The sequence below is a fragment of the Heterodontus francisci genome, chromosome 5, assembly GCF_036365525.1.
Source record: "Heterodontus francisci isolate sHetFra1 chromosome 5, sHetFra1.hap1, whole genome shotgun sequence".
Classification (NCBI taxonomy): Eukaryota; Metazoa; Chordata; class Chondrichthyes; order Heterodontiformes; family Heterodontidae; genus Heterodontus; species Heterodontus francisci.
The window spans coordinates 92,071,394-92,094,897 of record NC_090375.1 but is presented as its reverse complement, the minus strand read 5'-3'; the positions used below and the strand labels follow the sequence as shown (position 1 = coordinate 92,094,897).

General features: G+C 42.9%; 1 protein-coding gene across 13 annotated transcripts in view; it reads left to right on the top strand.

Moving 5' to 3' along the window:
- Positions 1-23,504, top strand: part of LOC137369959 (coiled-coil domain-containing protein 178) — a 546,010-nt gene that overhangs the window by 419,959 nt on the left and 102,547 nt on the right. The window lies entirely within an intron of this gene.

Below are 23,504 nucleotides of genomic sequence, written 5' to 3'. Positions count from 1 at the left end.
TTTGCGTTGGTCAATGATTATGTCCCCTGATTTAGATTTGAGGGGGGCGATCTTCTTGATGGTTGGCCCAAGGGCTCTCTTAATGCCATCATACATTCCTCTGATGTTTCCGGTGTCTGAGGCCAGCTGAATATGACTGCATGGGTGTTGCCAGTAGTCGTTTGCGCAGCACCTGGCTGTTTTTTGTGCAGTGCTTCTGGCTGCTTTAAGAGCTACGGATGTTAACTCGCTGGGGGCTTTCTTGTAGTTCAACAGTGCAATGCGCTTAGCGGCTATGACAGGTTCCAGCTCTTCATTATGAGATTTAAACCAGTCTGCATTTCTCTTCACACGTTTGCCGTAGGTGGTCAAAGCTGACTCATAGATGGTGTCTCTGATGTGGGCCCACTTGGTCTCTGCATCCCCTGTGGGAGTGTTTTGAAGGGCTGTTACAAGTGAATTTAGAAATTTTTGTAACAGCTGTGGGTGAGAAGTTTTGCTTGAGTTGATGCGCGGGCGGCCCTTCTGCTTGGAATGATGCAACTTCTTTGGTCTGAGTCTAACCTTGCTGCACACCAGGGAGTGGTCGGTGTCGCAGTCCGCACTGTGGAAGCTGCGTGTGATTTGAACACTGTTTAAGGCGGCTCGCCTTGTGACAATGAGGTCTAGCTGGTGCCAACGAGCAAAATACAGATAGTATAACAATATATACATATATAACATCCTTCTTTCTTTAAAACATAATGCCCTTTTATCAATATAACTGTCAATATAAATAAAGAAGATTATCATCTGACTTGTGGAAATAATCGGAACCCTTTTTTGGAGTCTTTTATCGCATGTATTTTTAAAAAAATATTATTCACAGTATTGCTTGGGTGGTAAGATGTTTTGCCTCCATTTTGTAGATTTGGCATTTGTTGCTTTTAGTGGTGAGTTGGCACGCTGTACAGGCAATGTTGTGTCACTTGCTGGTGATGTTATTAATGTTGTCTCACTGGATAGTGATGTTTCCGGTGTTGTTGATGGTCTTTTCTGTTGTTTCAGCTCAGGTGTAATTCAAATATGGATTCTGTTCCTTCTCATTTGGTTACTGGTTTTGGTCTCAATGATATATGACCTTGGAGTCTCAGCTTCACTAACAACGTTTTATGGGCTGCAGGTTTTCATGATTGGACCCTGTACGTGTACAGTTTGTCCTTTCAACAGCTCGGGTAGGAATTTAGCATATTTGTTGAAGTGTTGCTTTCCTCATACCTGTGCTTCAGTGAATTGTTGTCTTACTTCCTCCTGGTCACTTGAAGGATGTATTTTGCTTGGCAGAGTTGTCTTATATTTTCTTCCATTTAACAGCTCTGCAGATGATTTCATGTCAGCCTTGAGAGGTGTGGATCGGAGTGACAATAAGGCCAGGTTTGGGTCTTCCTTCATCTCTTGACATTTCACAGGTGTTCTTTTGACCATCTGGACATGTCTTTCTATAAATCCGTGTCTCCGTGGGTAGTGTGGTGATGAGGTGATGGTGTTGAACCAAGACTGGTCAGCGAATTCCTTAAATTCTCTGGATGTAAATTGGGTGCCATTGTTACATATTAACTAACCTTTCAGGAATCCCTTGCTCAGTGAACAGAACTCATACTGCTGAGATTATTGTTGTGGCTCTCAAGTCTTTCATCTTCCAGATAAAAGGGAATTTTGAGTAGTACTCTGCGACTATGAGATACCATTCTTGATTATGTATGATTAAATCGACTCCTACAGTATGTCATGGTCTGGGTGGTACTTCAGTAGCTATCATCTCCTCTTTCTGTTGTGAGTTTCTATACTTCTGTCATACATTGCATGTAGATACCATATTTTCGATATCTTTGTATATGCCTATCCAGTACACAGCTGATTTGGCTCTGAGCTTACACTTCCCCATTCCCATATGGCCTTCCTGTATCTTTTGGAGACGTTCTTCCTGCATTGTTTTGGGTTTGATTATTCTGGATCCGGCCAGCAGAACACCATCTTCTAGTGAGATGTCATCTCTGATAGACCAGTTCTGCCGTATTGCTGGCTGTGTGTGCTGTATCCTATCAGGCCATCCCTGGATTACTTGCTGAGATAGCATCTGTAACTGCTCATCTTTGCTGGTCTCATCTCTAATTTGACTCAGTTTCGGTGGTGTTATGTTCACTAGGTGATGAATCTTTATGCCTAGATCTTCTATCTCATGTTTCTCCTGTGGTGACAAGCGAGATAGGGTGTCTGCCAGCACCATTTCTCTTCCTGGCTTATATTTCAGAGTGAAATCATAACTCTGAAGCCTCAAGAGTAACCTCGGCAGTCTTGCTGGTGCTTTACATAGATTTTACTTGCAGATCTGCTCTAGTGGACGATGATCACTCTGCACTGTGAACTTCCTCCCATAGAGATATGTGTGGAACTTCTCACATCCATACACGACTGCCAAAAGCTCTCTCTCCATGTTGGCATATCTTGTCTCAGCTGATGTCAGAGCTTTGGATGCAAATGCTATTGGCTTTCGATCTTGTACCAGGGCTGCTCCCAGTCCTTTTGTGGAAGCATCTACTTGTAGAGTGACAGGTTTCTTTCTGTCATAGTATGACAGACTTGTCTCCTTGCATACTACCTTTTTGAATTTGTTGAAACTTCTGTTGTATGACTCTGACCACTGGTACTCGACATCTTCTTTCATCAGCTCCTGCAGGTTTGCCGTCTGTTCCGACATGTGTGGAATAAAGGAGCTCATGTATTGTATCAAACCAAGGAAACTTCTCAAATCTCACTTATCTCTTGGGGCTTCCGTCCCCAAGATGGCTGAGATTCTGTCAGGACTTGTCTTAACTCCATTAGGTGTGTACACCATTCCGAAGAACTGACATTCTGTCACTTACACAATGTATTTGTCTGCATTTAGCTTAATCCCAGCTTTCCTGGTTTTCTACCTGGCTTCATGTAGATGGTTGTCATGATCTTTTCCATCCACACCATGTATCTGGATATCATGAGCTATGCCGACTGCTCCTTTGCATCCCCTGTATGTCTCGTTGACTTTCTGTTGGAACACACCCTTGCTTACTTTAAGGCCAAAGGGTAGACGCAGGAATTTGTACCGTCCAAAGGGTGTGTTGAATGTTGTCAACAGTGAAGATTCTGCATCTAGCTTCACATTCCGGTAGTCATTTCTGGCATCAAGCTTGCTGAAAACTTTTGCCCCTGCCAGTGCTGGTGTGATTTCTTCCAATGTTGGAATAGGGTAGTGATCCCTCTTTATTGCTTGGTTAAGATCTTTGGGACCCAGGCAAGTTCTTAGCCGTCCATTTGCCTTCTCTCTCACCACGATGAAATTTACCCAATATGTAGGCTCTGTGACTCTGGCGATCACCTTCTTTTCTCCCATTTCTCGGCGTTCTCTTTCAAGCTTTCCTTTTAGTTCTTCTACTGGTACTTTACGTGGGGGATGAATCACTGGTTTCATCGCTGGGTGAATAGTAATGTGATACTCAAAATCTTCGAAACATCCAACCGTCACATCAAAACACTCTGGGTACATTTGTGCCAGATCTTTGTTGCTTCTTATCGGACGGCGCTTTTCAACAAGTGTACTATCTTCAACCCTCAGTGTCGCCTCCTACACCTCATGGTTTACTGAGATAATCTGCAGCTCTTCACAACTGCTCAACCCCAGGATAGCTGGACCATCTGTTTCTGTGACGTAGAACATACAGTGAACATCTTTTCCTTTGTGTGTGCCTCTGATTTGGGTTGTTTCTAGCTGTCAGATCTGTTCCCCCGTATGCTGTTAGCATGACGTTGTTTGGTTTCAGAACACCTTTTCTTGGATAACCATTTTTCTCCAAATTTTCAGGAAAGATCTTCTGGTATAGTCTGAGCGGGATGATGTTACTCTGCGCTCCAGTATCAATCTTCACCTTCAGTTGTGGGCTTATTTCTCAGCCTCTTCCTGATCTGAATGGTTGTGTGAATTTCTTTTCTCTGGGAACTGTCACATCCAGACATTTCATGCAGTTCTATGGTTCCTATGTCGATCTTATTCTCAAACCCATCGCCATCTTCCAGGGTATGGATGTTCTGGTTTCTTTCATTATTCCTTCGCCCTGTTACTCTGGCTCTGATGACTCGTCTACCACCTTCTTGCCTTGTTCTGCACATCTTTTCCCAGTGATTGGTCTTCCCACAAGCTCTGCAGATTGATCCATATGTAGGACATTTCCTTCTATCTAACAATTCATGTGATCGTCCACAGCTCCTGCACGTATTTCTCTCTGTTTGGTGTACATTCTTTAGTTGTTGTTTCACTGCATTGACCCTGCTGCCTGTCTCTTGGCTTAACTGAAGGCTAGTCATTTGGGAGGTCAGAGTCTTCATATGTCTGCTCGTGGCTTCATGTGCTCTGGCAGTGTCTACCGCCTGCGATATTGTGAGCTTGTCCTGTCCGATTAGAGCTTTCTGTACTTCAGGATGTGCAGAACCCCAAATGAGCTGATCTATCAGCCGTTCATCTGTGTCCTTAAATTTACATTTTCTGGCTGCATTTTTCAATTTTGCTACAAAATTGTCAATAGGTTCACCTAGTTCCTGTCTGAGACCTTAAAATTCATATCGGTATATCCGATGATTTGATTTTGGCTGGAGATGGGTGCTGAAGCTTCCAAAAATTTTGTCTGGGATTCTGCAGTCCTTTTCGCTTAGGTCCCAGTTGTTCAATAAATTTAATCAGTTCTGTCCTGCCCACAGAATGTTATAGCTGACCCTCTCCTCTTCACTTGTGCCTTTTAGGAAACTATTGCACTTTTGTTTAAACTTCTCAAATGCCTCCAGCATCATCAGCTCCCCAGTTCATGATGGGCTATTGCAGTACATTCATTCCTGTCCCAGCTGACATTTCAATCTTTTTTTGGGGGGTTTTCACACAAGTCACTCAGTTTTTCTGTCTCTCTCTCTGGCACTAATTTGGGTCACTTTTCTTAATCTGATGCTTTTAAAAATGTTGTCAGTTTACTCAGACACTCGCTGCAACCATGTTTCCTCTTTATGTTGTTTTTGGTTCCCAGATGTTGGAAAGAATCACACTTTAATTTTGGAAAAGGCTGGAGTCAGTCTGGTTTATTACTACACTATGCTTTGCACTGCAGAACCTGATTCTTGTGTTACATATATATAACATGACTCCCCAGTGCAGCTGTGAATGAGGCCCCGCACTGGAACACTTAAACATAACAACTAGTTCCTAGCTAATTAGTTCCTAACACTTTACAGATAGTATAACAATATATACATATATAACAGTTACATACGGTGAAAGAGCAGGGTTTCTAACCTGGATGTCCTAATGGAGATATAGAATAGGATGGCCGGTTGTTTGTGGGGTTGGGTGCACTAGTTACGCCACAGCTGGAGTATGCGTGCAATTCTGGTCATCAGACTATAGAAAAGATGTGATTCCACTCGAAAGGGTATAGAGGAGATTTATGAGGATGTTGCCTGGACTGGAGAATTTTAGTTATGAGGAAAGATTGGATAGGCTAGGGTTGTTTTCTTTGGAACAGTGGAGGCTTGGGGGAAACCTAATTGAAGTGTATAAAATTATGAGAGGTCTAGACAGAGTGGATAGGAAGGCCCTATCCCCCTTGGTTGAGGGGTCCATAACTGGGGGCATAGATTTAGGGTAAGAGTTAGGAGGTTTAGAGTGGATTCGAGGGGAAATGTTTTCACCCAGAGGGTGGTGAGGATTGGAACTCACTGCCTGAAAGGGTGGTAGAGGCAGAAACCCTCATAACATTTAAAAAGTACTTGGATATGCACTTGAAGTGTTGTAACCTACAAGGCTACAACCCAAGAGCTGGAAAAGTTGCATTAGGCTGAATGATACTTGTCATCCAGCACAGACATGATGGCCAAATGGCTTCCTTCCATTTTGTAAATTTCTATGATTCTGAACAGCCACTAACAATGCACTTTGCACTTTTGTTGAGGAAGGTGGATGTGGCATTGCATATCACTTTCTTGACTCCAAGATTCCTGTACAGTGCAGGACACAGTTTACCTCACCAGAATAGGCAAGATAAGTTACCTACTTCCTCAGCCCTTCCTTACAGTCTCTTTATATACGTGACACTCCTTCATTCATTACCCTCATTGTGTCAGAGGTGAAAGTAGGACCTGTAGGTTTCTGACTCCCGAAGCTGCATACTGAGATTTCTGGGGTCCTGCTCCAAAGAGAAGGATACAGGATGAGCATCACACTCACATCGAGAACTGGAAACTACCTCAGGGAACCTGAGACAAATAGCAAGAGTCATGGTGGAGTCAGTGTTGTCTTCAGTACCGATATCTGAGAATTCAACACAATTAACATTACCTGGAGCAGATGATGGCACCATAAGCAGCTGCATGGAGGAGGTGGAGCAAAGGGTTAGATAAGTATGGATAAGGAGTTACTTTTAAAAAATTGATGGCAAAGGCACAAAACTCTCACAACATGAATCCTAGAATTCTTTGGGAAAATCAGACAAAAAATAGCAGAGCCTCTGAGCACAATCTTTTAGGCATTCATGAATATGCAACATGTTCAATATAGAAGAAAGGGATAAACAGGCTCGTTATAGACTAATCAGCGTTGGTAGTTGATAAATAATGGTTATATGTGATCAAATTAATTTTTTTTTCTTTGGCCTCCTTGTCTCGAGAGACAATGGGTAAGCGCCTGGAGGTGGTCAGTGGTTTGTGGGGCAGCGCCTGGAGTGGCTATAAAGGCCAATTCTAGAGTGACAGACTCTTCCACAGGTGCTGCAGAAAAAATTTGTTTGTCGGGGCTGTTACACAGTTGGCTCTCCCCTTGCGCTTCTGTCTTTTTTAGTGCCAACTGCTAAATCTCTTCGACTCGCCACACTTTAGCCCTGCCTTTATGGCTGCCCGCCAGTTCTGGCGATCGCTGGCAACTGACTCCCACAACTTGTGATCAATGTCACAGGACTTCATGTCGCGTTTGCAGACGTCTTTAAAGCGGGGACATGGACGGCCGGTGGGTCTGATACCAGTGGCGAGCTTGCTGTACAATGTGTCTTTGGGGATCCTGCCATCCTCCATGCGGCTCACATGGCCAAGCCATCTCAAGCGCCGCTGACTCAGTAGTGTGTATAAGCTGGGGATGTTGGCTGCCTCAAGGACTTCTGTGTTGGAGATGCGGTCCTGCCACCTGATGCCAAGTATTCTCCGGAGGCAGCGAAGATGGAATGAATTGAGACGTCGCTCTTGGCTGACATACATTGTCCAGGCCTCGCTGCCATAGAGCAAGGTACTGAGGACACAGGCTTGATACACTTGGACTTTTGTGTTCCGTGTCAGTGTGCCATTTTCCCACACTCTCTTGGCCAGTCTGGACATAGCAGTGGAAGCCTTTCCCATGCGCTTGTTGATTTCTGCATCTAGAGACAGGTTACTGGTGATAGTTGAGCCTAGGTAGGTGAACTCTTGAACCACTTCCAGAGTGTGGTCGCCGATATTGATGGATGGAGCATTTCTGACATCCTGTCCCCATTGATGTTCGTTTTCTTGAGGCTGAGGCCAAATTCGTTGCAGGCAGCCGCAAACCTGTCGATGAGACTGCAGGCACTCTTCAGTGTGAGATGTTAAAGCAGCATCGTCAGCAAAGAGGTGTTCCCTGATGAGGACTTTCCGTACTTTGGTCTTCGCTCTTAGACGGGCAAGGTTGAACAACCTGCCCCCTGATCTTGTGTGGAGGAAAATTCCTTCTTCTGAAGACTTGAACGCATGTGAGAGCAGCAGGGAGAAGAAAATCCCAAACAGTGTGGGTGCGAGAACACAGCCCTGTTTCACGCCACTCAGGATAGGAAAGGGGTCTGATGATGTGCCGCTATGCTGAATTGTGCCTTTAAATTAATACACACCTAGAAAGACATGGGTTAATTAAATACAACCAGCACACATTTGTAAAAGCCAAGTCAAGACTGACAGATTTAGTAGCATTCTTTGGGGAAGGAGCGGAATGTTTTGATAGAAGGAGTGCATTCAATATGTATATGGATTCTCAAAAGGTATTGATTAGGTGTTGCTTAAGTGACTTAGTGGTAAAATTAAGGCATGTGGTATTAAAGGGAATGTTTTTGGACTGAAGGGATCTAAAATGGGTCTTTCTTGTAGACATTGCTGGAACCATTGCATTCTCAATATATATAAATGATTTGCATCATTTTAATCCCTTCCTTAAAAGGTTTGGGGTTCTGCTCAAGTGTCGTCAGCAATTTTTGGAGCAGGTAACCCATGTCTCCCAGGACTCAAATTTGTATTCTGTCTTAATCCTGAAACAATTGGAGAACCCTCAGCTGCATGAAGATATGTGTGTCATGAGCACTTCTTGGAATAAAGTAGTGATTTGCCCAAAGGTAGGTCCTCTGCTCATTTCTCCACACCTCATGGTCCTGCGCTTTCCTCTTCAGTTGCTCGTAAGAGCTTCCCATTTTTTAACTTCCATGAGAAACGAGCTTTATAACTAGGGAGAAAGTACATGTGGTGGTTTTCTGTTGCCTTTCTCACACTTCCTAGAATACTGAACAATAACTTGCAGGATTTGTTGCCATTAAACATATATCATCACACATCAATGAAGCAGTAATCCTTTCAGTTGATAAACAGGAGGACATTGACTACAAATGCATAAATGGCAGCAAGAGTGCAATCTGTAACACAAATAAAGTCGCATATCTGTAAAGATTGGTTCTATCTCTCCAGTTAATGGGCGGATTTTCCACTGGTTTACATATGAGTTATGTTTATTTCTGGGGGACATAGCAGAGGAAAATTGAGTGTATTATGCCTATTCTGCCCTTGATTGCACTGTCTTATGTACTTCTTGTCGTAGTCTTACAGCACTGTTAGGTAGGGAGTTCCAGGATTTTGACCCAGCAACAAGGAAGGAAGGGTGATATATTTCCAAGTTAGGATGATGTGCAAGTTGAAGAGGAACTTCGAGATGGTGGTGTTCCCATGCACTTGCTGCCCTTGTTCATATTTAAACCAGATTATCAGTAGGTTTTAGGCGACTGTAGCTGCTCTCACACAGAAGCTGCGAGAGCTTCATTATGTATGCGCCCATATTCACTCAGACCACAAGACATATTCAACAGGCTATATGAACACAAAGGGCTTTCACTACATTGATGCATTGCTTAATCAGTAATGAGGAGTACTACATCATCTGGAGCAATGACTGCATCTTGGAGCAGTACCAACCTTTTCATTTGACACCATTCATTTATGCTGGGCTTCCATGAATTTGAAGATTGGAAGACTGGCTCCTTTGAGGATCAAGGCTTTTCAGCTGCAGCAACAGACAGACAAAGTGAAGATACGTGATCTCCTTTGTGAGCTATCTATTTGGTAATCAAACATACTATTGGCATTTTGAAGTATCACTTTAGATACCTGGATAAAACACAGGCACCTTGCAGTACAGATCCATCTAGAATCTTCAACATTATTGTTTCCTGCATGATGCATAATCTTGCCATCTAAAGAATCCTAACCATGGAGGAGGTGGAAGAAGAGGCTTAGCTGCAACAGGACCTAATTAGAATGCAAAGTGACCCAAAAAATGTCATTACTGAAACACCTTTGCAGCTTGGCGAGTGGTGCAGCAGGCATTCATCTAAGTGCCTGAGCTACCCATTTAATTAACCCTCCTGACCACATCCTTATTACGCAGCATCAGAAATTGAACTTTTTGAACTGAGGTGTGAACCAGTGGAAAATCTGCCCCATAAACATACGAAGAAATGAATTAGGAGCAGGAGTAGGCCACTCGACCCCTCGGGCCTGCTCTGCTATTCAATAAGATCATGGCTGCTCTTATTGTAAACTCGACTCCACATGCCCACCTACCCTGATAACCTTTCACCCCTTGCTTATCAAGAATCTATCTACCTCTGCCTTAAAAATAAAGACTCTGCTTCCACTGCTTTTTGAGGAAGAGAGTTCCAAAGACTCACGACCCCCTGAGAGAAAAAAATTCTCCTCATCTCTGTCTTCAATGGGCAACCCCTCATTTTAAAATAGTGACCCCCAGTTCTAGATTCTCCCACAAGGGGAAAGGTCCTTTCATATCCACCCTGTCAAGACCCCTCAGGATCTCATATGTTTCAATCAAGTCGCCTCTTACTCTCCTAAACTCCAGCGGATACAAGCCTAGCCTGTCCAACCTTTCCTCAGAAGACAAATGCCCATTCCGGTATTAGTCTAGTAAACCTTCTCTGAACTGCTTCCAATGCATTTACATCCTTCCTTAAATGAGGAGACCAATCCTGTACATGGTCCTCCAGATGTGGTCTCACCAATGCCCTGTATAACTGAAGCACAACCTCCCTACTTTTGTATTCAATTCCCCTCACAATAAACAATAGCATTTTATTAGCTTTCCTAATTACTTGCTGAACCTGCATACCAACCTTTTACAATGCATGCACTAGGACACCAGATCCCTCTGTGTCTCAGAGCTCTGCAATCTTTCTCCATTTAGATAATATGCCATTTTTTTTATTTTTCCTGCCAAAATGGACAATTTCACATTTTCCCACATTATACCCCTTTTGCCAGATCTTTGCCCACATACTTAACCGATATATACACCTTTGTAGCCTTCTTATGTCCTCTTCACAACTTACATTCCTACCTATCTTTGTGTCATACGAATTAGGAGCAGGAGTAGGCCACTCGGCCCTTCGAGCCTGCTCCACCCATTCAATAAATTCATGGCTGAACTGATTACTCCACATTACCACCTACCCCCAATAACCATCCACCCCCTTGCTTATCAAGAATCTATCTACCTCTGCCTTAAAAATATTCAAAGACTCTGCTTCCACTGCCTTTTGAGGAAGTGAATTCCAAAGACTCACGACCCTCAGAGAGAACAAATTTCTTCTCATCTCTGTCTTAAATGAGTGACCCCTTATTTTTAAACAGTGACCCCTAGTTCTAGATTCTCCCACAAGGGGAAAGGTCCTTTCATATCCACCCTGTCAAGACCCCTCAGGATCTTATATGTTTCAATCAGGTCGCCTCTTACTCTTCTAAAGTCCAGCGGATACAAGCCTAGCCTGTCCAACCTTTCCTCATAAGACAGCCTGCCCATTCCAGGTATTAGTCTAGTAAACTTCCTCTGTACTGCCTCCAAGGTATTTACATCCTTCCTTAAATAAGGAGACCAGTACCGTACAGAGTACTCCAGATGTGGTCTCACCAATGCCCTGTATAGCTGAAGCATAACCTCACTACTTTTGTCTTCCATTCCCCTTGCGCAAAACAATAACATTCTATTAGCTTTCCTAATTACGTGCTGTACCTGCACACTAACCTTTTGCGACTCATGCACGAGGACAGCCAGATCCCTCTGCACCTCAGAGCTCTGCAATCTCTCACCATTTAGAAAATATGCTTTTTTATTCTTCCTGCCTAAGTGGACAATTTCACACTTTCCCATATTATACTGCATTTGCCAGATCTTTGCCACTCACTTAACCTATCTATCCCTTTGTAGCCCCCTTATGTCCTCTTCACAAGTTACTTTCCTACCTATCTTTGTGTCAGCAGCAAATTTAGCAACTATACCTTCGGTCCCTTCATCTAAGCCATTTATATAAATTGTAAAAAAAGTTGAGGCCCGAGCACAGGTCCCTGTGGCACACCACTCATTACATCTTGCCAACCAGAAAATCACCCATTTATGCCTACTCTCTGTTTCCTGTTAGCTAACCAATCTTCTATCCACACCAATATGTTACCCCCTACACCATGAGATTTTATTTTCCGCAGTGGTTGGAGCCATACCTAGCACATAGGAAAATGGTTGTGCTTGTTGGAGGTCAATCATCTCAGCTCCAGGACATCACTGCAGGAGTTCCTCATGGTATTGTCTTAGGCCCAACCATCTTCAGCTGCTTCATCAATGACCTTCCTTCAGTCATAAGGTCAGAAGTGGGGATGTTCACTGACGATTGCACAATGTTCAGCACCATTCACGACTCCTCATATACCTGAGCAGTCCATGTAGAAATGCAGCAAGACTTGGACAATATCCAGGGTTGGTCGGATAAGTGGCAAGTAACATTCGTGCCACACAAGTGCCGGGCAATGACTATCTCAAACAAGAGAATCTGACCATCTCCCCTTGACATTAAATGGCATTACAATCGCTGAATCCCCCACGATCAACATCCTGGGATTTACCAGTGACCAGAAACTGAACTGGAGGAGCCATATAAATACCGTGGCTGCAAGAGCAGGTCAGAGGCTAGGAATTCTACAGCAAGTAACTCACCTCCTGACTCCCCAAAAATTTTCCACCATCTACAGGGCACACGTCAGGAGGGTAATGGAATACTCTCCACTTGCCTTGTTGGGTGCAACTCCAACAACACTCAAGAAGCTCAACACCATCCAGGACAAAGCAGCCTGCTTGATTAGCACCCCCTCCACTACTGACACACAATGGCAGCAATGTGTACCATCTACAAGATGCACTGCAGCAACGCACCAAGGCTCCTTAAACAGCACCTTCCAAACCTGTGAACACCACCACCTAGAAGGACAAGGCAGCAGATGCATGGGAACACTACCACCTGCAACTTCCCCTCCAAGCCACACTCCATCCTGACTTGGAACTATATCGCCATTCCTTCACTGTCACTGGGCCAAAATCCTGGAACTCCCTTCCTAACAACACTGTGGGTGAACCTGCACCCCAAGGACTGCAGCGGTTCAAGTAGGTGGCTCAATACCACCTTCTCATGGGCAATTGGGGATGGGCAATAAATGCTGTCCTCGCCAGTGACACTCCATCCCATGGACAAATAAATAAAACCTTTGATGTGGTATCTTATCAAATGCCTTCTGGAAATCTAAGTACAATACACCCACCTGTTTCCCTTTATCTACAGCACGTTACTTCATCAAAGGATTCCAATAAATTGGTTACCTTGAATTTGTCTAAGTGCCCTGCTATAACGTCTTTAATAATAGCTTTTAACATTTTTCCGAAGACAAATGTTAAGCGAACTGGCCTGTAGCTTCTTGCTTTCTGTCTCCCTTCTTTTTGAATAAAGGAGTTATGTTTGCTACTTTCCAATTTAATGGAACCTTCCCTGAATCAAGGGAATTTTGAAAAATTGAAACCAACACATCATCTATCTCACTAGCCACTTCCTTTAGGACCCTAGGATGAAGGCCATCAGGAGCCGGGACTTGTCAGCCCACAACTCCAACAAATTTCTCAGTACCACTTCCCTGGTGATTGTAATTTTCTTGAGTTCCTCCCTCCCTTCCATTTTCTGATTTACAGCTATTTCTGGGATGTTAATTGTATTCTCTAGTGAAGACTGATGGAAAACCCCTGTTCAATTCATGTTCCATCTCCTTATTTTTCCTTATTAATTCCCCAGACTCACTTTCTATAGGACCAATGCTGATTTTGTTAACTCTTTTCTTTTTTAACTGGAGAGGCAGACCCAATCTGTAGAGATGTGTGACTTCTCTGGGGCATAAGCTGCTACAGGGTTATTGAAGTGCCTGAGCTACCCATTTAACTAACCCTCCTGTCATCTCACAGGAACTTGCTTTCAATATTCTTATAGAATTATTTGAAGTTGTGTCCAAACATCCTGGTTTTGATTATGGAGAAATCCAGTAGCTGCTGGAGGCATTCAGGAAGATTTATTGGCAAAATAGTCCACCAGAGAGCCCCCGCTACTTGCTGTGTCTCAGTCATACTCAGTGATCCATGCAGTGACCACTTCTTGATCTCACTATATTAATCTCCAGGGTGGATGTACCTGGTACTTACAACAGGTTGAGTGAATGATGCAGGATGCTGTGTGCTGGTTTCTTCAGAGTCCTGGGCACTTCAGCCTAGTTCTTGGGAAATGCCTATAGAAACAGTAGAACATATGTTAGAATGCTGGCTCTATGCCAGGTCTCCAACTAGTATTCACATAACAGTATATTATATGCTGTGGCGGAATGAATTTCTGCAGGGGTTCTTCCGCTCATCTGCCGTAACTGGTGGAATAGCAGCAGAAATCCCAGAAAAACACTATAAACCAGATCATCAGTTGAATCCCCATGGAAATTCACTCCCATGGTGTTAAACTTGAGTGTATGCCTGTGTGTCAATGAGTAGGGAGAAAATAAATAAAAAGAATAGCCCTGAATTTGGACAAAGCCTTCAAATACACATTCTCCCTTTCTTGTATTCCCAGTTCCAATTATTCTGATTGTCTCCTTTTTCAAAAGGACACAAGGGCTTGAAGTTTTAGGGTCCTCCTGCCGTGTGGCCTTTACTTTCCCTATTATGTGCCAACTTAGTCTGCAAGGAGAAACGTAATGTTGGCACACTTGAAATGACAAGAGCACAGGGACTGTGAAACTAGCTAAGAGGAAAAAGGAAGCATACATAAGGTCTAGGCGGCTGAAGAAAGACGAAGCTTTGGAAGAATATCGGGAATGTAGGACCAATCTGAAACGAGGAATTAAGAGGGCTAAAAGGGGTCATGAAATATCTTTAGCAAACAGGGTTAAGGAAAATCCCAAAGCCTTTTATTCATATATAAGGAGCAAGAGGGTAACGAGAGAAAGGATTGGCCCACTCAAGGACAAAGGAGGAAAATTATGCGTGGAGTCAGAGAAAATGGGTGAGATTCTAAACGAGTACTTTGCATTCACCGAGGAGAGGGACATGACGGATGTTGAGGTTAGGGACAGATGTTTGATTACTCTAGGTCAAGTCGGCATAAGGAGGGAGGAAGTGTTGGATATTCTAAAAGGCATTAAGGTGGACAAGTCCCCAGGTCCCGATGGGATCTATCCCAGGTTACTGAGGGAAGCGAGAGAGGAAATAGCTGGGGCCTTAACAGATATCTTTGCAGCATCCTTAAACACGGGTGAGGTCCCGGAGGACTGGAGAATTGCTAATGTTGTCCCCTTGTTTAAGAAGGGTAGCAGGGATAATCCAGGTAATTATAGACCGGTGAGCCTGACGTCAGTGGTAGGGAAGCTGCTGGAGAAGATACTGAGGGATAGGATCTATTCCCATTTGGAAGAAAATGGGCTTATCAGTGATAGGCAACGTGATTTTGTGCAGGGAAGGTCATGTCTTACCAACTTAATAGAATTCTTTAAGGAAGTGACAAAGTTGATTGATGAGGGAAGGGCTGTAGATGTCATATACATGGACTTCAGTAGGGCGTTTGATAAGGTTCCCCATGGTAGGTTGATGGAGAAAGTGAAGTCGCATGGGGTCCAGGGTGTACTAGCTAGATGGATAAAGAACTGGCTGGGCAACAGGAGACAGAGAGTAGCAGTGGAAGGGAGTTTCTCAAAATGGAGACTTGTGACCAGTAGTGTTCCACAGGGATCCATGCTGGGACCACTGTTGTTTGTGATATACATAAATGATTTGGAGGAAAGTATAGGTGGTCTGATTAGCAAGTTTGCAGACGACACTAAGATTGGTGGAGTAGCAGATAGTGAAGGGGACTGTCAGAGAATACAGCAGAATATAGATAGATTGGAGAGTTGGGCAGAGAAATGGCAGATGGAGTTCAATCAGGGCAAATGCGAGGTGATGCATTTTGGAAGATCCAATTCAAGAGTGAACTATACAATAAATGGAAAAGTCCTGGGGAAAATTGATGTACAGAGAGATTTGGGTGTTCAGGTCCATTGTTCCCTGAAGGTGGCAACGCAGGTCAATAGAGTGGTCAAGAAGGCATACGGCATGCTTTCCTTCATCGGAAGGGGTATTGAGTACAAGAGTTGGCAGGTCATGTTACAGTTGTATAAGACTTTGGTTCGGCCACATTTGGAATACAACATGCAGTTCTGGTCGCCACATTACCAAAAGGATGTAGATGCTTTGGAGAGGGTGCAGAGGAGATTCGCCAGGATGTTGCCTGGTATGGAGGGCGCTAGCTATGAAGAAAGGTTGAGTAGATTAGGATTATTTTCATTAGAAAGACGGAGGTTGAGGGGGGGACCTGATTGAGGTGTACAAAATCATGAGAGGTATAGACAGGGTGGATAGCAAGAAGCTTTTTCCCAGAGTGGGGGATTCAATTACTAGGGGTCACGAGTTCAAAGTGAGAGGGGAAAAGTTTAGGGGGGGATATGCGTGGAAAGTTCTTTACGCAGAGGGTGGTGGGTGCCTGGAACACGTTGCCAGCGGATGTGGCAGACGCGGGCACAATAGCGTCTTTTAAGATGTATCTAGACAGATACATGAATGGGCAGGAAGCAAAGAGATACAGACCCTCAGAAAATAGGCGACAGGTTTAGATAGAGGATCTGGATCGGCGCAGGTTTGGAGAACTGAAGGGCCTGTTCCTGTGCTGTAATTTTCTTTGTTCTTTGTTCTTTGTTCCCTATGTTTGTGCAGATGAAAATACTTCATACAGCCAGGGTTGATTAAAAGAATTGTTTGTGTATTCACCTTGAAAGGTGAAAGGTTGGTAAGAGGTTTGTTTGTAAGTTCCAGCTGCTGTACTTTAACCGTGGGTTTTAAGTGATCAAAGAACTGTGCAATTGTCTGTTTGCTTTGCATAGGCAACAATCAATATGTTACCGATTGTAAGGGAGCACTTTGTGGCATGTATATTGTGTCCATCTACTTGTACTGGTTTATAGCCTTATCTTGATAGATTTTCTTCGGTTTTAGCTGTTTCAATGTTTCTTAAATTACAACACTATTTAAAAAAGAATGGAGAGAAAAAACAGGGAACCACAGACCAGTTAGCCTTACATCAGTAGTGGGGAAAATGCGAGAGTTTATTATAAAGGATGTGATGGCAGAACACCTGGAAAGCATAAATGGGATTGGGCAAAGTCAGCCATGGGTTTACAAAAGGGAAATCATGATTAACAAATCTACTGGAGTTTTTTGAGGATGTAACTAGTAGAATAGATAAGGGAGAACCAGTGGATCTGGTGTATTTAGATTTTCAGAAGGCTTTTGATAAGGTCCCACATTAGAGGTTAGTGTGCAAAATTAAATCACAAGGGTTTGGGGGTAATATACTGGCATGGATTGAGAATTGGTTGACAGACAGGAAACAGAGAGTAGGAATAAGTGGGTCTTTGTCCGGGTGGCAGGCAGTGACTAGTGGGGTACCGCAGAGATCAGTTATTGGGCCCCAGCTATTCACAATATATATTAATGACTTGGGTGAGGGAACCAAATGTAACATTTCCAAGTTTGCACATGGCACAAAGCTGGGGTAGGGAGCGGTAGGGGTTGGGGGTGGTGGGTGGTGGTGGGAATCTGAGCTGTGAGGAGGATGCAAAGAGGCTCCAATGTGATTTGGACAAGTTGGGTGAGTGGGCAAATGCATGGCAGATGCAGTATAATGTGGATAAATGTGAGGTCATCCACTTTGGTTGTAAGAACAGAAAGGCAGATTATTATCTGAATGGTGATAGATTGGGAAAGGGGGAGCTGTAACAAGACCAGGGTGTCCTTGTACATCAGTTGCTGAAAGCAAGCATTCAGGTGCAGCAAGCAATTAGGAAGGTGAATGGTATGTTGGCCTTCATTGTAAGAGGATTTGAGTCCAGGAGCAAGGATGTCTTACTGCAGTTATACAGGGCCTTGGTGAGACCACATCTGGAGTATTGTGTGCAGTTTTGGTCTCCTTATCTGAGGAAGGATGTTCTTGCCATGGAGGGAGTGCAAAGAAGATTGACTAGGCGGATTCCTGGGATGGCAGGATTGACATATGAGGAGAGATTGGGTCAACTAGGCCTATATTCACTAGAGTTTAGAAGAATGAGAGGGGGATCTCTTAGAAACTTATAAAATTCTAACAGGACTAGACAGGCTAGATGCAGGGAAGATGTTCCTGATGGCTGGGGAATCCAGACCCAGGCGTCACAGTCTCAGGATACGGAGTTTGCCATTTAGATTAGATTAGATTAGAGATACAGCACTGAAACAGGCCCTTCGGCCCACCGAGTCTGTGCCGAACATCAACCACCCATTTATACTAATCCTACACTGATCCCATATTCCTACCAAACATCCCCACCTGTCCTTATATTTCCCTACCACCTACCTATACTAGTGACAATTTATAATGGCCAATTTACCTATCAACCTGCAAGTCTTTTGGCTTGTGGGAGGAAACCGGTGCACCCGGAGAAAACCCACGCAGACACAGGGAGAACTTGCAAACTCCACACAGGCAGTACCCGGAATCGAACCCGGGTCCCTGGAGCTGTGAGGCTGCAGTGCTAACCACTGCGCCACTGTGCCGCCCTGTAGATGCGAGATGCAGAAAAATTTCTTCACTCGGAGGGTGGTGAACCTGTGGAATTCTCTAACGCAGAAGGCAGTGGAGGCCAAGTCATTAAATATATTCAAGACGGAGATAGATATATTTCTTAATGGCAAAGGGATCAAAGGGAGAAAGCGGGAACAGGGTACTGAATTAGACTATCCGCCATGATCTTCATTGAATGGCGGAGCAGGCCTGAAGGGCCGAATGGCCTACTCCTGTTCCTATTTTCTATGTTTCTATGTAACAGTGACTTCAATGGAACGTAATTGGCTGTGAAACACTTTGGCACATCCTGAGGTTGAAAAAAATGCTATATGAATGCAAGTTCTTTCTAAAGAAATCTTTAAAAAAACTGTTTTCCGTTTATAATCCTGGCCACGATAATAAATTTACCTATGCTGGATTCACTCAGCAGGTCTGGCAGCATCTGTGGAAAGAGAAGCAGAGTTAACGTTTCGGGTCAGTGACCCGAAACGTTAACTCTGCTTCTCTTTCCACAGATGCTGCCAGACCTGCTGAGTGAATCCAGCATTTCTTGTTTTTGTTTCAGATTTCCAGCATCCGCAGTATTTTGCTTTTAAATAAATTTACCTATATATTCTCGGGACCATAAGCAAGTAAGACTCGCCTAAAATAGGTAAATGAAAATATGTAGCATAAGAATATCAAAAAAGGCATAACAACGAAGTTTGAGAAATACAGCAGTACAATGATATTTGACAGCTGTGACATATTGCTGTTGCTGCTCAGTGGGAAAAGAGATTAAAGTGTTGACTATGTTGACCTATGCATCAGTCATCTGTATGACACGTTTGTGGGCATCACATTGGCTGATACTGAAAATGATCCCTATGCTGACCTAGAAGAAACAGAGGCAAAAAAGTTGAGAGTACATGACCATTGGTTCCACTGGCACTGCCATCCCTTTGGTGCACATATCATGATGGTGTCCTTGAAGCTGATGGCACAAATCTTCAAATAACTCTGTGCTTCCCCAGAGTCTGCAGAGTCAGTTTCTCATATAATTTCCAGATAGGTGTACCATGGTCTGCTGTTTGATTGGTGGCATACTGGCCGATGCAGACAATCTGGTTCTAGTTGCTGATGATGTACTCGCGCCACCACTCATCAAATACTAGATTTATATCTGTTTTAACTTTGCTTGCCATGCAAATGTTTACTTAAGTGTCTTGTCATTCACAGGTTCTGTGTAAGTTTATCTGTTACAAACATCTTTTCCATGTTTTTTTTCCACCTCATCCTGTTCTGACGAAGTAACTGTTTCACTTGCAGTGGCTTTCAGTGAATTAGCAGACAATTCAAACATTTTAAGTGCATATAAACATTACAGAATACATTTTGTGATGTCTTATGCTGCTGGTGAGGCCTCACATGCAGCCAGCATAAACTGGAAAATTGTAGGTGTTCTGGTGTTTAGGAGCCCTGTAAAATCTACCTTTACATGCTGTTAAGAGAAAAAATATTCTCAGATTTTTTTGTTGATAAAAATACTCACAAAAATCAGTAGCAAAAAACATTATTACTAACATACTGGAAAACTGGAAAAAAATGGCTAACAAACTTCTAACCTTTTGAGAGCTCCACTACCCAAGATGCTTCTATTAGACCCGTTCCAAATGGGCAAAATGAGCTAGTGTTGGACCTCATCTAAATGCAACAATACCGCTTTAGGCCTTTTTAAAAGGCCTGCTGGAGTATTACACTTGGTGCTTAATTGGTGTAGATCTGGCTAAATGGATTTGAGACAGATTTTCCAGTCCTTAGCACCTGTTTTGCTCTTTGTATCATTGGCTATACTGATAGAAAATATACCCTGAAGTGTACATTCTGTTGAGAATATCTTTATGGTTGCACAAAATAATGCAACAACATCAAATGATGGGCATTAATGGTGCTGGAGGATGTGCTTATGACATTATTGCTGATGGTGTTTACGGTCAGTCCATTTAGTACATACGGACAACAATTTTCTATCAAAGAGTACTTAGCTAAATGTATCCTGGATGAGTGCCTAGTACACAAGTCTTCAAGGCTGCAGCCACTTTCTCATTGTTAGTGTGTTCCTGCTTTGGCCTTGTTTCCAAATTGTCCTCTTCAACATTATCCATGTTTAAGCTTCTTTCTGTGGAAAAGTTGTAAACCATGAAGCACATTATGGTAATCTTGGAGACCCCAGGGACTGAAACGTAAGGTACCCCCTGTTCTTTCTAGACATTTGAAGTGCTGCCTCAAGGTTCCAATAGTATACCCAATAATGAACCTAATGATGGCTTGGCCTAGTTGTATCTGTACAATGTTTCTGTTAATTGGTGACAGATAGGTGCCATTGGCCAGCATTAAAGCCATCTGTAGAATGGAAATGTCTTGCTGCTCTTGGCCGATGGCAAAAATGTTGAAGTCCTAGGTTCCTATGTGATGGAATATAGGTATAATGGGCTTGATTAAGCAGAATTTGGAAATAGTTAGTGTATTATGCCTTTAGAATTAAAGATTGAATAAATGGTTAGTTTTCAGAACTCACTGACATTCCCCTTTAAGAAGTTAGAAAATTTCAAGGTACCTGTTATGAACAAGTTGGGAAATCCATTTGTGTCTCTGTTGTCAGGGGCTTGGAAGATAAATACACACATTGAAATAGTCTGTCAGTAAGAGGTAGCAACAAACTTAATTGATTTGTTCAGACAGGTCAGCTCCAGAGGTTGCTTTGGAGTGCCATGGAAAGGGTAATTAACAATAAATGGGACAAGAGAGGTCAAGTAAAAACAATTATAAACATTTTGACCAGATAAAAGCTCACAACTTCAAATTCCAGTAAAACGTTAAATTAAAGATATGGATTTTAAAAGGAACACAGGAAGGTCACATCTAATGCAAAAGTCATATGACACCTTAGAAATAGTATAAAAATACAAGGTTTTGAAGCAAACACTTAGGGGTGTTGTATCCTCAAACAACACTTCTCATCCCAGGCCTTATTCGGGGATTTAAGGTACAAGTTTACTTTAAATTTTGATGGATATTCTGGAGATTCTAAGACAATTTTGCTGTAACATTAGAGTCATAGAGTTATAAAGTACAGAGACACGCTCTTCGGTCCATCGTGTCTGTGCCAGCCATCATTAGCAAGATTAAATGTTTGGATTCTATGTTATAAATAAGAATATGTGTTACATCTCTCAGTAATATTTGATATTGTGATATACTTATCCAGTTAAGAAGTTCATTGCATGTTAAATTCTTCAATAAATATATAAAAGTTAATAAATCATCTCATGTAGTATTCTGTATACAACTACAAGAACCCCCTTTCTGTATCTCTTTAAGTGGAGAGATGTGTATTGAAGAGAGTTTCCCAGACCCTTATAATATCTGGGATATTTATGACTTAGCTATAAAATATTAGAAATAGGCTATCCGAAATATGGTAAAATTCTCTGTTGGTTTTCTTTCTTTGAGGAAAAGTTAGTGCAATACTCTGGACCCAAATAAGTGTCTAAGAATTTGTCTGATTTGAACTTGATTAAAGGAGATTCGTGGGGATGTGCTCCTGATTTGGTTTAGTCCCTACAAGGGGTTAAAGTCATAAATCACTTCACCTAATCAGTTACTTCCTTAATGCATCTGTGGGCAGCAAACCAGATATTATTGTAGAAGTCCCCAATGCTAGCTGAGAATGAGTCAGAAGCATAAAACTTGAAAGTAGTGGTGATCTTAGTTGCTACTGCAAATTGCAGATGTTGGCTGAAAGTCTTTCTGCAGTAGGTAGCAGAGCCTGGATTCCAATTTAAATTGTAGCTTTCAAATTATTTTCTCCTCAATCAATTCTAGGCAGCTGTGTCTAATATAATAGAGGCAATCAGTGGCATAGTGATAGGTCCAAAAGGTACCCCTATGCTCCCATCTGACTTCCCAGAGAACCTCCACCTTTTGCCTCTCCCGTGTTGTACCTGGACAACACTGAATGCAGTGCCCATTGTGCATTGTCTACAGATCGTGGGGGTCTCCAAGACCCCCAAGTGATGTCAGCCACAGACGATTGTAGTGGACTCCTTAATGATGCCATTAGCAGAAAACTGCAAAGGAATTCTCAGTGATATCACAGTTGAAGTCTCACAGTTCTGAGGGAAAGGGGCTGGAGAAGGTTGCAGAGAAAGAGGCAAGGCCGTAAAAGAATTTAAACACAAGAATAAAAAAATGTAAATCGGAGGCATTGGAAGTCCAAGAGCCAATGTAGGCCAACAAGGACAGGAGGGATGGATGAACAGAGGACTAATAGATGAACAGGAATAATGCCAAATAAGGAACTGGATTAAGAAATAAAAACAAGAAATGCTGGAACCACTCAGCAGGTCTGGCAGCATCTGTGGAAAGAGAAGCAGAGTTAACGTTTCGGGTCAGTGACCCTTCTTCGGAACTGACAAATATTAAAAATGTCACAGGTTATAAGCAAGTGAGGTGGGGGTGGGGCAAGAGATAACAAAAGAGAAGGTGTAGATTGGACAAGGCTACATAGCTGACCCAAAGGTCATGGAGCAAAGGCAAACAATATGTTAATGGTGTGTTGAAAGACAAAGCATCAGTACAGAAGAGGTGTTAACGGACTGAATATTGAACAGCAGCAAGTGCAAACATGAAAAAAAACAATGAGTAAGCAAACTGAACAGACGAAGATGAAATGAAATAAATGCAAAAAAAAGATTGTAAAAAATGTAAAAAAGAAGAAAAAAGAAAAAACAACTAAAAATGAAAGTAAAATGGGGGGCTGTCATGCTCTGAAATTATTGAACTCAATGTTCAGTCTTGCAGGCTGTCGTGTGCCTAATCGGTAGATGAGATGCTGTTCCTCGAGCTTGCGTTGATGTTCACTGGAACACTGCAGCAATCCCAGGATAGAGATGTGAGCATGAGAGCAGGGGGCAGTGTTGAAATGGCAAGCAACCGGAAGCTCAGGGTCCTGCTTGTGGACCGAGTGGAGGTGTTCCGCAAAACGGTCACCCAGTCTGCGCTTGTAGAGGAGACCACATTGTGAGCAGTGAATACAGTATACTACATTGAAAGAAGTACAAGTAAATCGCTGCTTCACCTGAAAGGAGTGTTTGGGGCCTGGGATAGTGAGGAGAGAGGAGGTAAATG